The 11,038-nt window shown below is 38.2% G+C and overlaps 1 protein-coding gene across 2 annotated transcripts in view; it reads right to left on the reverse strand.

The window, feature by feature from the left end:
• Positions 1–10,460, reverse strand: part of osbpl3b (oxysterol binding protein-like 3b) — a 75,743-nt gene extending 65,283 nt beyond the window's left edge. Inside the window, exon 1 of one of the 2 annotated variants that reach the window (XM_073871940.1) lies at positions 10,106–10,460. The gene's annotated coding sequence lies outside the window, so the exon portion shown is untranslated. The remainder of the gene's footprint in view (positions 1–10,105) is intronic. The other variant, XM_073871942.1, reaches the window with a different exon arrangement.
• Positions 10,461–11,038: the final 578 nt, after the last annotated feature.

The following is an 11,038-nucleotide window of genomic DNA, read 5'->3' on the forward strand; positions in this document are numbered from 1 at the left end:
TGTGTAAAAAATAACACATGTTGTGTTGTTTTTAACACATTTGTTTTAAGAGTGTAGCCTCCCTCGTCCCTGTTTTGATTTCAACATGAACTGACTCATAAGGGCTGAAGGGAAAGACAATAATATCTTACAAGAAAGAGAAAAACCCACCGTTACACACCAACTGACAACAAACTGATGCTTGTTGATCCTGAAACAGCAGATCTCTAGAGATGCCCACTGGAAGTCCAACATATGTTAGCCGGACTGTTAAACAGCAGAATGAGCTCCAAAAATCTTATATGAAATAAACAAAATCCGGGCAGTTCAGTCTCAGCAGGAAAATTCAGCTCACACAGAAGTCTTCTTGCGTCAGCTCTGAAACTGAAGGCCTAATAAAACCAATGCCTTGTAGAAACACATTAAATGCGTTTACATGCACAGAATAAGCGGATAACTATCAAAAATCTGCTTATTATAAAAGCCTGTTTTCATGCATTTACATGCAAATCAATAAACCGGCTGTGCAGAACACTGCATTTACATGGGATTTGGAGATTTGTCAGGTTTCTCGCAGGGAGTGACATCACCGCCTATTAGGCATAAAAAAAAAAGTTTGGTTCTGGTTGGTTGTCAGTTTAGGTGATGGGTCGGTAGGGATTTTATTTTATTTTATTTTTATTTTTTTTCAGTGGCAGCAAGGGATAGGTAGGAAATTGTTACATTTTTAAATTGAATAGCGGATATATGAGGTGACTTTGGCTATATTGCGTGTTTGTCTCACGCAGCGCAGCACGTCTCCACGGATTATCTCTTGTGTCATAATCAGGATTTGACAATAACTTTTTTGCTCACCAGCCAAAGTGGCTAGTTTTTCAAAGTTACTAGCCACTCAGCATTTTCACTGGCCAAATTTTTGTTGCTGGTAAAATCAATTTTATATGATTAAACTTGACTTTGGCATCCTAAAATGACTTTAATTCGAGCAAATTTACTTGCTAAATTAGATGCAGACTGAATTTCAAATGCAGTCTGACTACCCAAATTAAGACAACATTTATTAGCTGGTATATAGCTGGTATATCAGTATAGATCATATCATCACTCTAAAAACAAACGGTGCTATATAGCACCAAAAGTGGTTCTTTGCTCGTAATCATAGAAGAACCGTTTTTAGTGCCATATAGCACCGGTGAAGCACCTGTGTAGAACCATATAGTGCTATGTAGAACCATATTTGGTGCTATAGTGGTTCTATATGGCCCCTATATGGTTCTACACAGGTGCTTCACTGGTGCTATATGGCACTAAAACGGTTCTTCTATGATTACGATCCAAAGCAACAGTTTTGGTTCTATATAGCACCGTTTGTTTTTTTAGAGTGTATATTTAGGTGCATGAAAAACATGCTAGTAAGTAAGGCATAAATAGATTAACTTTGAATGAATATATTAAAAGTAGAGCAGGGGTGTAGAAGAAACACTAATTCTAAACTGAAAAGATAAACACAAAAACCATCGACAACCACTTTAAATATTTATTAACAACAGCAGTAAATACTGTCAAGAAATGTACATTAATTTTACTGTCAGCTAGTTTATGCATTTGTATTTTATAAGCTTGATCATGGTTACTGATAAAAGTGATTTAAGACTTTTTAATGACAAATGTTGAGAGGGCATTATTGTAACATTAAAATGATGCGCAAACCTCTCAGCTGGCGGGTTTTCTTTGATTTCGTGTGCATTCAGGTATGCGCTGAATTTCTCTTCGCTCTTGCCCTGAGAGTTTGCACGCAATTTATATCTAATCAATCACTTCCATGCAATTGTTTTATCTTTCCCGAAGTGTGTATGCGCTCAGACTGCGTCCTTTTGTGCATTCGCAAATCCATCAGCTCTTGCGCGCTCTCTGGAAGGTGACGCTTTGGTCTGCAACGCCCCGCTGATCGCGTGCGCGTCTCTCAACAAACGATCTCTTTGCATTGCGCTGGGTGCAGAGTGCTCATGGAAGTTGTCGCATTGCGTATTGTTTATCATTTCGCATAACTTTTAAGAAAACTACAATTAAAAAATTATATTCAACCTGGCAAAGTGGCTAGTGGGATTGGCTGTCTTACCCGCCACGGCCGAAATCTACCCGCATTTGGCGGGTGTTAATGTCAAGCCCTGGTCATAATACCATAAATTCAAATATTATAATTCACTTTCTGACCGCAAAAATGAGCCTTGGTTTGTCCTCTCTGGAAGAGAAAAGCCCACTTGCAAATCGTTGTTCAGCTCGTCTTTTTTGGTCTGTAAGTTACAACTTTCAGCGGGGGGGCAAAAGATTAGGCCTACGTTGCTGTGCACGAAACAGCATCTCGAATGTACACCAAAAGATACCAGTGCTTTTGTAAGTGACGATAACGATGTGTGAACGATTGTGTTAACGACCGTATAGCTGCCTTGTTTTTAGCATTGGTAGAGGAAGTTGCATCGCGTGCTTTACAAAAACGGTGCTGTACTAAAAGGTAAATTATAGTTCGCCTCAAAGTTTTTGTGTATTTATTTAATGTGTATTATTTCTTCCCCAAGCTCATAAAATAAATTTGGGTCACACATAAATTGGCAGGGCCGGTCGGAAACCGGAACCAAACAAATTTTTTTCTTATGCCTTAGTACAAATAGTAGTTCCAATGGGAAATCTGTCTTAAGCCATACTGTTGCATCTCTTCTCATGTCTGGAGAACCATGAGCTTTTATTTTCACAGTTTCTCTGTCAACTGCATGAGTTGAGCGCAGACTTTTATGCGTTACTTTGCGCTTACTTCCGCGGAGATGTGCACATGAACAAAACTAAGAAAAAGCTTCCTAAGGTGTTTACATGCAACGCGAAATTGGGTTAATGAGCCAATAATTACCTGTGCTGATCGGTTTTTGCTTAAGCAGTTTATGGGCTTTCTTCAATAAAATAAATTAGTTTTACGCATTTACATGACCCCACATATTATCAGTTTATTCATTATAATCGCCGTATACTGTGCCTGTAAAGCACTCATTGCCTAATGCCTACAGCTAAAACCTTTTTAACCACATGACCATGACTATCAATGACTTTCACTGGAAACATAAAATACATCATATATAGCTCAGGGCTAAAACATTGTGTTAGCAGCCCAAAAGGTCATGGGTTTGAACCATTGAACACACATACTGATTAAAATGTATGCTTTGTAAAAACATAAATGTAGTGCATTTTCTAAAATATTTGTAATGGTGTTTATTTCAAATTAAGAGTATTGCTATATGACAGATTGCACATACAGTATTTGCCTGCTTAACAAACTTTGAAAATGTATAAGACGTAGGACTGCTATTGATCACATTGCTACAATAAGAGCAAGGCAACGATAGCAAGACAAACTTTGACTATTTATTTTCTGTGTAGGCGTCTTTGTTTAATAATGCTGGTGTCTGATTTTCTTACAAATATAAAATGAGACTGTCCTCCACTGACCTCATAGTTTGTTTGTGCAAGCACCTTGTTAAGACATAAAGTTACGTGTAAGTGATAAAGTGCCTTCTACCTGCCAGAGTATTACAACCTGTGGTTAAGTTTTAAGGTTTTATACATCAGATTAGATACATTTAATTTCATGAATCTATAAATGTAGAAATGGTTTCATAAACATTTATGGTTTTAAAGATTTTTTGGAGCATCTCTTACTCTAAACCCAACCAGTTCTTAACAATATAAAACACAACATGCAAGTACAAGTACAGTCATATTATGTATTGCCAATGCCAATTGACAAAAATCACAACAGTATAAAAGTATTATAACGGCGGTTTCATATTTGGTGCGATTGCCTGGTCCGAACCCGAGTTCGATGGCTCCCCCCTCCCCATGCCCCCCATGGACTGTGTTCACATATTATTTTTGCATCCGAACCGCGGTACGCTTGCATCATCAAGTTGCAGCCGGCGCGTTCTCATGTTGCTTGGCAACCGCTGTAAACGAGAAGACGACAAACGTGATTGACGAACTGCAAGCAGAGAGACGATTTCCCTCCGCAAATATTGACGTCGGCGGACAGCCCGTTGTCATCGAAATGACTTTAGTATGTTTGGGGCAGACAGACGCAAGTGCGTTTCTGTATTATTTCTTTGAAAACAAAACCAAAGGTTTAAAAAATAAGAACAAAAGTCAAGCAAGCACATCCAAATCGGTACATCAAAATGTACCGAACTCTGATGTCAATCGAACCCGGGTGCGCACCAAAAGTGCTAATGTGAAAACGCCCTAAACAATTCGCATTGTAAACCTTGAGAACTGAAGCCATCCGATTACATTATATAAAGAAATCCACAAATGAAATGCACAGTCAGATCTCATTCAAACATAAACAGGAACATCTGGCTGGGTTATATTTGACCCATGTTGGGTAAATACACATGTTGGGTTGTTGTTATGCAACCATGGGTTATAATAACCCAGGAGTTGGGATAAAACAACCCAGAACTGGGTCAACTGTAACCCAGCGGTGTTTTCTGACCAATGTCTACCCAACATGGGTCAAAAATAACCCAGCCATTTATAGAGTGTAGAGCATGACGCATTCTGCCATGACAACCAATAGCATTTCATGTTCTTAGCTGACAAAATAATTTTGGTAACGAGTTCAGTTTTTAAATCAGTGTACACCGGATCTGATATTCACAGCGGATTGTGATCACTTTTGCGTCTTTTCATCATATAAATCGATCTTTTGCTATATGTGCAATTGGAATATTTTAAGTACTTTTTGAAGAAAAAGTATGTTATTTGCCCTAAATGCCTGAATAGTTTAATGTATAATAAAATACAATTAATCCTAGTGGTTGAAATTGAAAATCATATCCCAGTGCATCATCATTGCAAAATTAGACCCCAATGCATGGGCAAAGAATACGCGGGGGACACCACTTTGAAATAAAGACGAATCTGTCCCCCACACTTTTTAACTCGCCGCCACCATTCCCACCCATGTTTTTGGTTTGTTACTTAGATTTGAGTGAAGTAACATATACCCAATCACAAGAGAGCTTAAAAAAGTTAAGGCAAATCATCTTTCGTGCATGCCCGTCTGGTTAAGCTTCAAAGTTCAAAGACAGCATAGATCTGTCACCGCGTTGTCTCAAATGCAGTGCCGCGTCGGCACAAGCGATCATTTCACATGCTTTCAGGTATTGCCAATTAGAGTTTTTCAGGTTTCACCTGCTGCTGGTAGAGGTGCTAATTTAGAAAACGCACCTGTTGGTCGTATTTTGAGGAATGGGCAAATGACCAAAACAATCGTAAGGGTTGGAGAATAGGTTGGATAAAATATATGTAGTGAAAATACTGATACTAAAGGCAGCACTACCAAGTAAGTTATGCTTGCAATTCAGTGGAATCCATCACCATAAAATGTGATGGTGTCTCATGTTCTTGACTTTACACTGACATGAGTAGAAAGTGAATTAGCCATTAACAAAACCAAGAGAGGAGATACACACCCCGACAAATAGCAAAACCCTAATGCCCTAAATTTGGTAATAGCTCCACAACACTAGTCATCTAGAGCACTTAAGGAGATGGCAGAATATTGAATTCCACTTGGGTTCTGCAGTTACAAACCACTTTGCATCCATTGTGGGTCAGACTAACCAAGAAATTTCAAAAGTCAACACATCTTCTCAAGCAGCACCCAAGATAAAACCAGATAACAAACTGAATTGACTTTTTAAACAGCAGAATTGAACAGAAGAATAGGCCAATATCTAGAGCAAAGTGAATTTAATGAGAGTCTGCTTATATCACATGATAACCATGGACTCTTATCTCTCCACCAGAAGCCTCTTTGCACAGGCAGTCAGGATGCAGATGTGCTTTGATGTGTTTCTATTTGAGTCTAATGACTTTTTTTAGACCACACAGCCATCATGGCCTATAGTTTCAGGTATTCTGAAGAGACCGAAACACAGTGAATGAATATGTTGAGGCTCTTTCTTATCTGTAATATATTTTTAGGGCTGGAGATTTCACTTTCTGGAGTCTTCATACAATGTGAGTGCACAGGATTGATATTAATCATTTATTATTATGATTATTACATTTTTGTTATCAATTACTTCAGATAAAGCTCTTCTCCCAACTTTCACAAGAAAGCAAAACTGTGGGTGAGCATTATGCATAAGTCAGGTGTATGGGGAAAGCCAGATATCACCTCCACAAATAAAAAACAACAAGATGCACTTTATAATGAAAAATATACCTTTTTTATATATCACATGAAAGGCAGTGGAATATAAATGATGACAGCAAAGGAAAGGAAAGCTGAGGCATTGACATCAGCTGTCTACAATACAGACATTATGAACTGACATAATAAGACTTTAACGTTATGGTAAACATATCAGGTTATGCCATAGAGATAAATGCTTTCTAAATTACTGAATAAACAACATCTGAATACAGTAAAAGCCACACCCCTGTTTGAAAATATAGTGCATTTCCATCTAGCTGTATTCACACCTGTGTGTTTAGGTTTAGAAATCATATCTTTAATAGATGAGGGAGACAGACAGATGCAACACCTGCCAGTGTGCTTAAGCTACAACATCTGCTTTCAAAGCCCTGTTTGCCTATGTGTGTGTGTGTGTGTCTATCCACCATACCTTCAAATCCAAAACACATTTCCTACTCACACAGTTGAGACAGCAGAGGACTTCCCATAAGAAACAAATCACAGAATCACATTAAACTTAGCAAGTGTTAAGGGGATTTACTGAACAATGACAAGGTAGCCTGAGTTATGCTCATACAATTCATGTTAGTATAGAACTGATCTTATTATGGCGCTTTCTATTGCATAGTACCCCAGTGTTGGGGCCAGCTTACTTTTGGGGGCTTTTCCACTGGGTGCAGTACATACACAGTACCAGATACCTTTTTTTAGTACCACCTCGTTTGGTACTGATATCAAAACGTGACGCGCAAACACTGTAGAAAGTCTGAGAAAATCGTCACTACCAGCGTCATCGCTATAATGTAAAAGATTAGCTTTACCTTAATGCTAGCTTGTGCTGTCTCGAGTAACCCTGTTGTCATATGTGCTTTGCTGTAAGCTCCCAAACTTACATCCACACGTTGAGAATCAGGAACACCATAACAGTTTTTCTTAGACTCGCAGTTTGTGACGGCACATTTGCGACGTGCACGTCCGCATATATGCTTAAATGTAACTTAAATGAGGCTCAGCACAGCGTGTCGACTGACGCCACGGGTGTTTGTACAGAAACTGTCATGTGAGGTGCACGATGTGCATTCTATTTTTGGTGGTCAATTTTAATTTTGTGGCGGACTGAGAAATAAATGAATGTATGGGAATGTACAACAACGCTCTCATTTGTGTGATTTCACAGCAGTAGGCAGCACAAATAAAAGGGCACATCTATAATCCCTCCCACTCCAAAGTGTTACTAAACTTTATGGAAAAGCTAACCAAGCCAAAGTGAGGTGAGTTGACCTGTCTGATTGGTTAGAAGTGACCAAACACATAAACGTTTTTCCTATTTAAGATGAGTAGTTATACGAGCAAGTTTGGTGGTACAAAATAAAACGTAGCGCTTTTCGAAGCGGATTTAAAAAAGGAACTATATTGTATGGCGTAATAGCACTTTTGGGAGTACTTGGACTCGGCGCAGTAACACCCTCCCTCTCCCATTATGAGAGGGAGAAGGGGAGCGGACTTTTCAGGCGAGTCGAAGTACTCCCAAAAGTGCTATTACGCCATAAAATATAGTTCCTCTTTTAAATCCACTTAGAAAAGCGCTACATTTTATTTTGAACCACCAAACTTGCTCGTATAACTACTCGTCTTAAATAGGAAAAACGTTGATGTGTTTGGTCACTTCTAACTTTATCTCTGATTGGTACCATTGAATGAATGGGGCTAAGCTAAATGCTATCGAAGCGTCGCAGCGTGCTCCAGCGCTTACGTGCACGCACACAGATGATAGAGGGATGTATCAACTCTTCTTAGTTAAGGTAATAACATAGTTTAATATTGAAAATGAGTAAACTATTCCTTTAAGATAATTTAAAAACAAATCTAGGGCACCATTCACATCATTTTCCATACTATGGAAGTCAATGGTGCCCCAGATTTGCTTTTTACAATCATTCTTTAAAGTATCTTATTTTGTGCTCAGCAGAACAAAGAAATGTATACAAGTTTGCATCAACTTGAGGGTGTGTAAATGATGACAGAATTTTCTTTTTTTTCTGTAAACTATCCCTTTAACTTAACTTCGGTTCACCAGTACACATGCAAAACAAACAAATATCTTTAAATAGTATACAGGAATTATATCACGCAGTGTCTTTCATATTAAAAACTCCTGACCTGAGAGCCGACTGCACAGTCAGACTGAGAGATGCTGCAGGAAGCACAATGAAAGTGCACCATTATGGCACTATAATGCAATATTTATGGAGAAAAGGCCTCTAATGCACACATTAGGTTTCCCCATACTGGGATATACCAAACCCATGAATAGAAGTCAGGATGGATGACATGGAATTTTCTGTCAGGGGTTCTTTTCAAAGGCTTGTGAATACAAAAATCATCCTATCATCCCCATCCTTTTAGGTAACACTGACATCGAGCAATTTTATGCATAACTTGGGTGCAAAGAACTCATCAGGCTCCATCTGAATCCACATATTTTTTCCCAAAATCAGTCTGATCATGAGCCATAATTACAGTAAGTGCTATCATTCAAACTGCTGCTGTTGTTGAAGACATCTGCAACCAATCAGATCCAAGTATACATTCCAGGCTCTTAAAAGCAAAACCTTTCTCCCACATTACTGCAAAAAAATCACGACAGAAGTTCAAGCTATGCAAAACTTAACTTGACACCTTTCAAAACACCAACACCAGGTGATAAAATTAACAAACACAATCACTCTGCGATGATGACTAAGCACAACTTGTGACGTGTAAATCAATAACATAATGTATTAGGTTTCCCCAACGCATTGCATTTCAAAGTTGGATAGTTTTTTGCTGCAATATTTCAGAAGACATATGATGATGTTAAACAGTTCTGAATTACACTGTACTGTATCTCGTCTTGAGCTCTGCATTGATTGTAGTATTGTTTACAGAAAGTGACAGAGAGGGGAAGAGAGAAAGAAATAGACAATGAGAGAAGGGAAAGTAAATCCTCCACATTGCTTTTAAATTGCTCCTACTCAATGAGTGTTAAAAAATAAGGGTCCGTCCACCCCTAATATAGCAAACTGTGTACATATTTACAGGTTGAACACTAAGGTAGTTCATTGCTCCTTAAAATGATATGGTAGAAAATTAAACATTGTAGTAGCTGACACACCGTTTGGGTTAGGACGAGTCGAGCACTGTACAGTACATACATAGAAAAACACATTTCACAACTGTTACCATGGTGACAGGAAAACGACAAAAGCATATACTTCTATTAAATACAGTGATACAGTGCATGTTGCCATATTCAGATAGTGTTCAAACACATCGTAAACATACACTGTAACCTTTACTTTATGAAACCATATTTACTTTAAAGTTTATAATAGCAATAAAATGCCCCATATTGTAAGTTTCTCGTCTTTTAATGCACTTGTTATGTACATTTTAAAGGGAAACCATACCTTCGCATGTTTACTTAAGACCATACAGAAATATAACAGATTAGCTAACGACTGAAAAGTTGGCATATTGGGAGAGACCTCAAATATGCCATCTAAGCCCTCGTGCAGAAAGACACTGAAATACACAATGGCCGTCAAAATAACAGTGATTATGCCTTTAAAGTATAATCAAACTGACAAATATGGTAGGTCTTCTCATTTTAAAGGGAAGTTTTGGCTAAAATTGCATTACTCGCCCCGAGTCAAGCGCAACACAGTTTCCTAAATCCGCATCATGCGTACAGTTATTAGTCTTGACTTGATACCAGTCATGCATGAACATGTCTCCGGATTGCACGGCACGCATAACCAATAAAATAGTAAAAAGATAAAGGACTGTACACAGTTGTTAACTAGTTACCTAATCTAGGTCGTTTTTTAAACTTACCTTTTAAACTTGACGATGTCGCCACTTCCGGAGGAACAAATTGAGTTCAAAACTGGGAAATGTATCCACGGGGCATCTTTTCGACAACAGACCGAAATTAAAACAACTAAAGTAGATTTTTATCTTGTGTTGTGCAGTTTACGACATGAAAAAACATAGCAGAACTTAGTAACAAATAGAAAACACAAGATACAATTAAAAATCAAAACAAAAGCTATTGTTCGACATGGAATAAGATGAATAAAAGGGGTAAATATGACGCGTTTCAGTACTGAATCACAAATGCATCAGAGGATGCGCAGCCCTCGCCTCGCGCGCTCACTCTACAAATAAACGGTCCTGCTGTGCGCGTGGGTTCCGCGAGCGGTCCACGGACGCAACTGAAAGTGATCTCATCCAATCAGCGGGGGAATTACCATCTACGTCACTCGCCAAGGGCGGGGCTATGCTTGCTTCGCCGCATCTTTTCCGTGACGTTGTCGCATCTTTGAGCTTATTACGTCTAAATGCTTATTACGTCTAAGTGATAAACTTTGTTGCTGTTTTGTTAGAATATGTTGCTAAACGTTGATAAAACAAAATCATCACATCAGTTTAATACCAGTCTTTTCTTCTGAAAGAAGAAAAGGTCCAAAAATGACTTCCAAAGTAACTTTGTCCAATTCAGCTATTTAATACATTTAGTGTATTTTATATAGGCTACTTATCCCTTCTGACATTTCTAGATGGACAAAACTAGCTTCTAAATAAACTGCAATTGTAAACATTTATGATTTACTGTTTTCCATTACGTTTAGCTGGACCAAGCTGAAAATTATTATATGTATTAGTGTATATGTTATAATAAATATGTTACTATAATAAAAAATAAATGAATATAATATTGTCTTTGTTTTTCATAGCATGTTCCAGTCATGGCACATGTTCAGGTTG

This window comes from Misgurnus anguillicaudatus, chromosome 10 (assembly GCF_027580225.2).
Source record: "Misgurnus anguillicaudatus chromosome 10, ASM2758022v2, whole genome shotgun sequence".
In the NCBI taxonomy this organism is placed as follows: domain Eukaryota; kingdom Metazoa; phylum Chordata; class Actinopteri; order Cypriniformes; family Cobitidae; genus Misgurnus; species Misgurnus anguillicaudatus.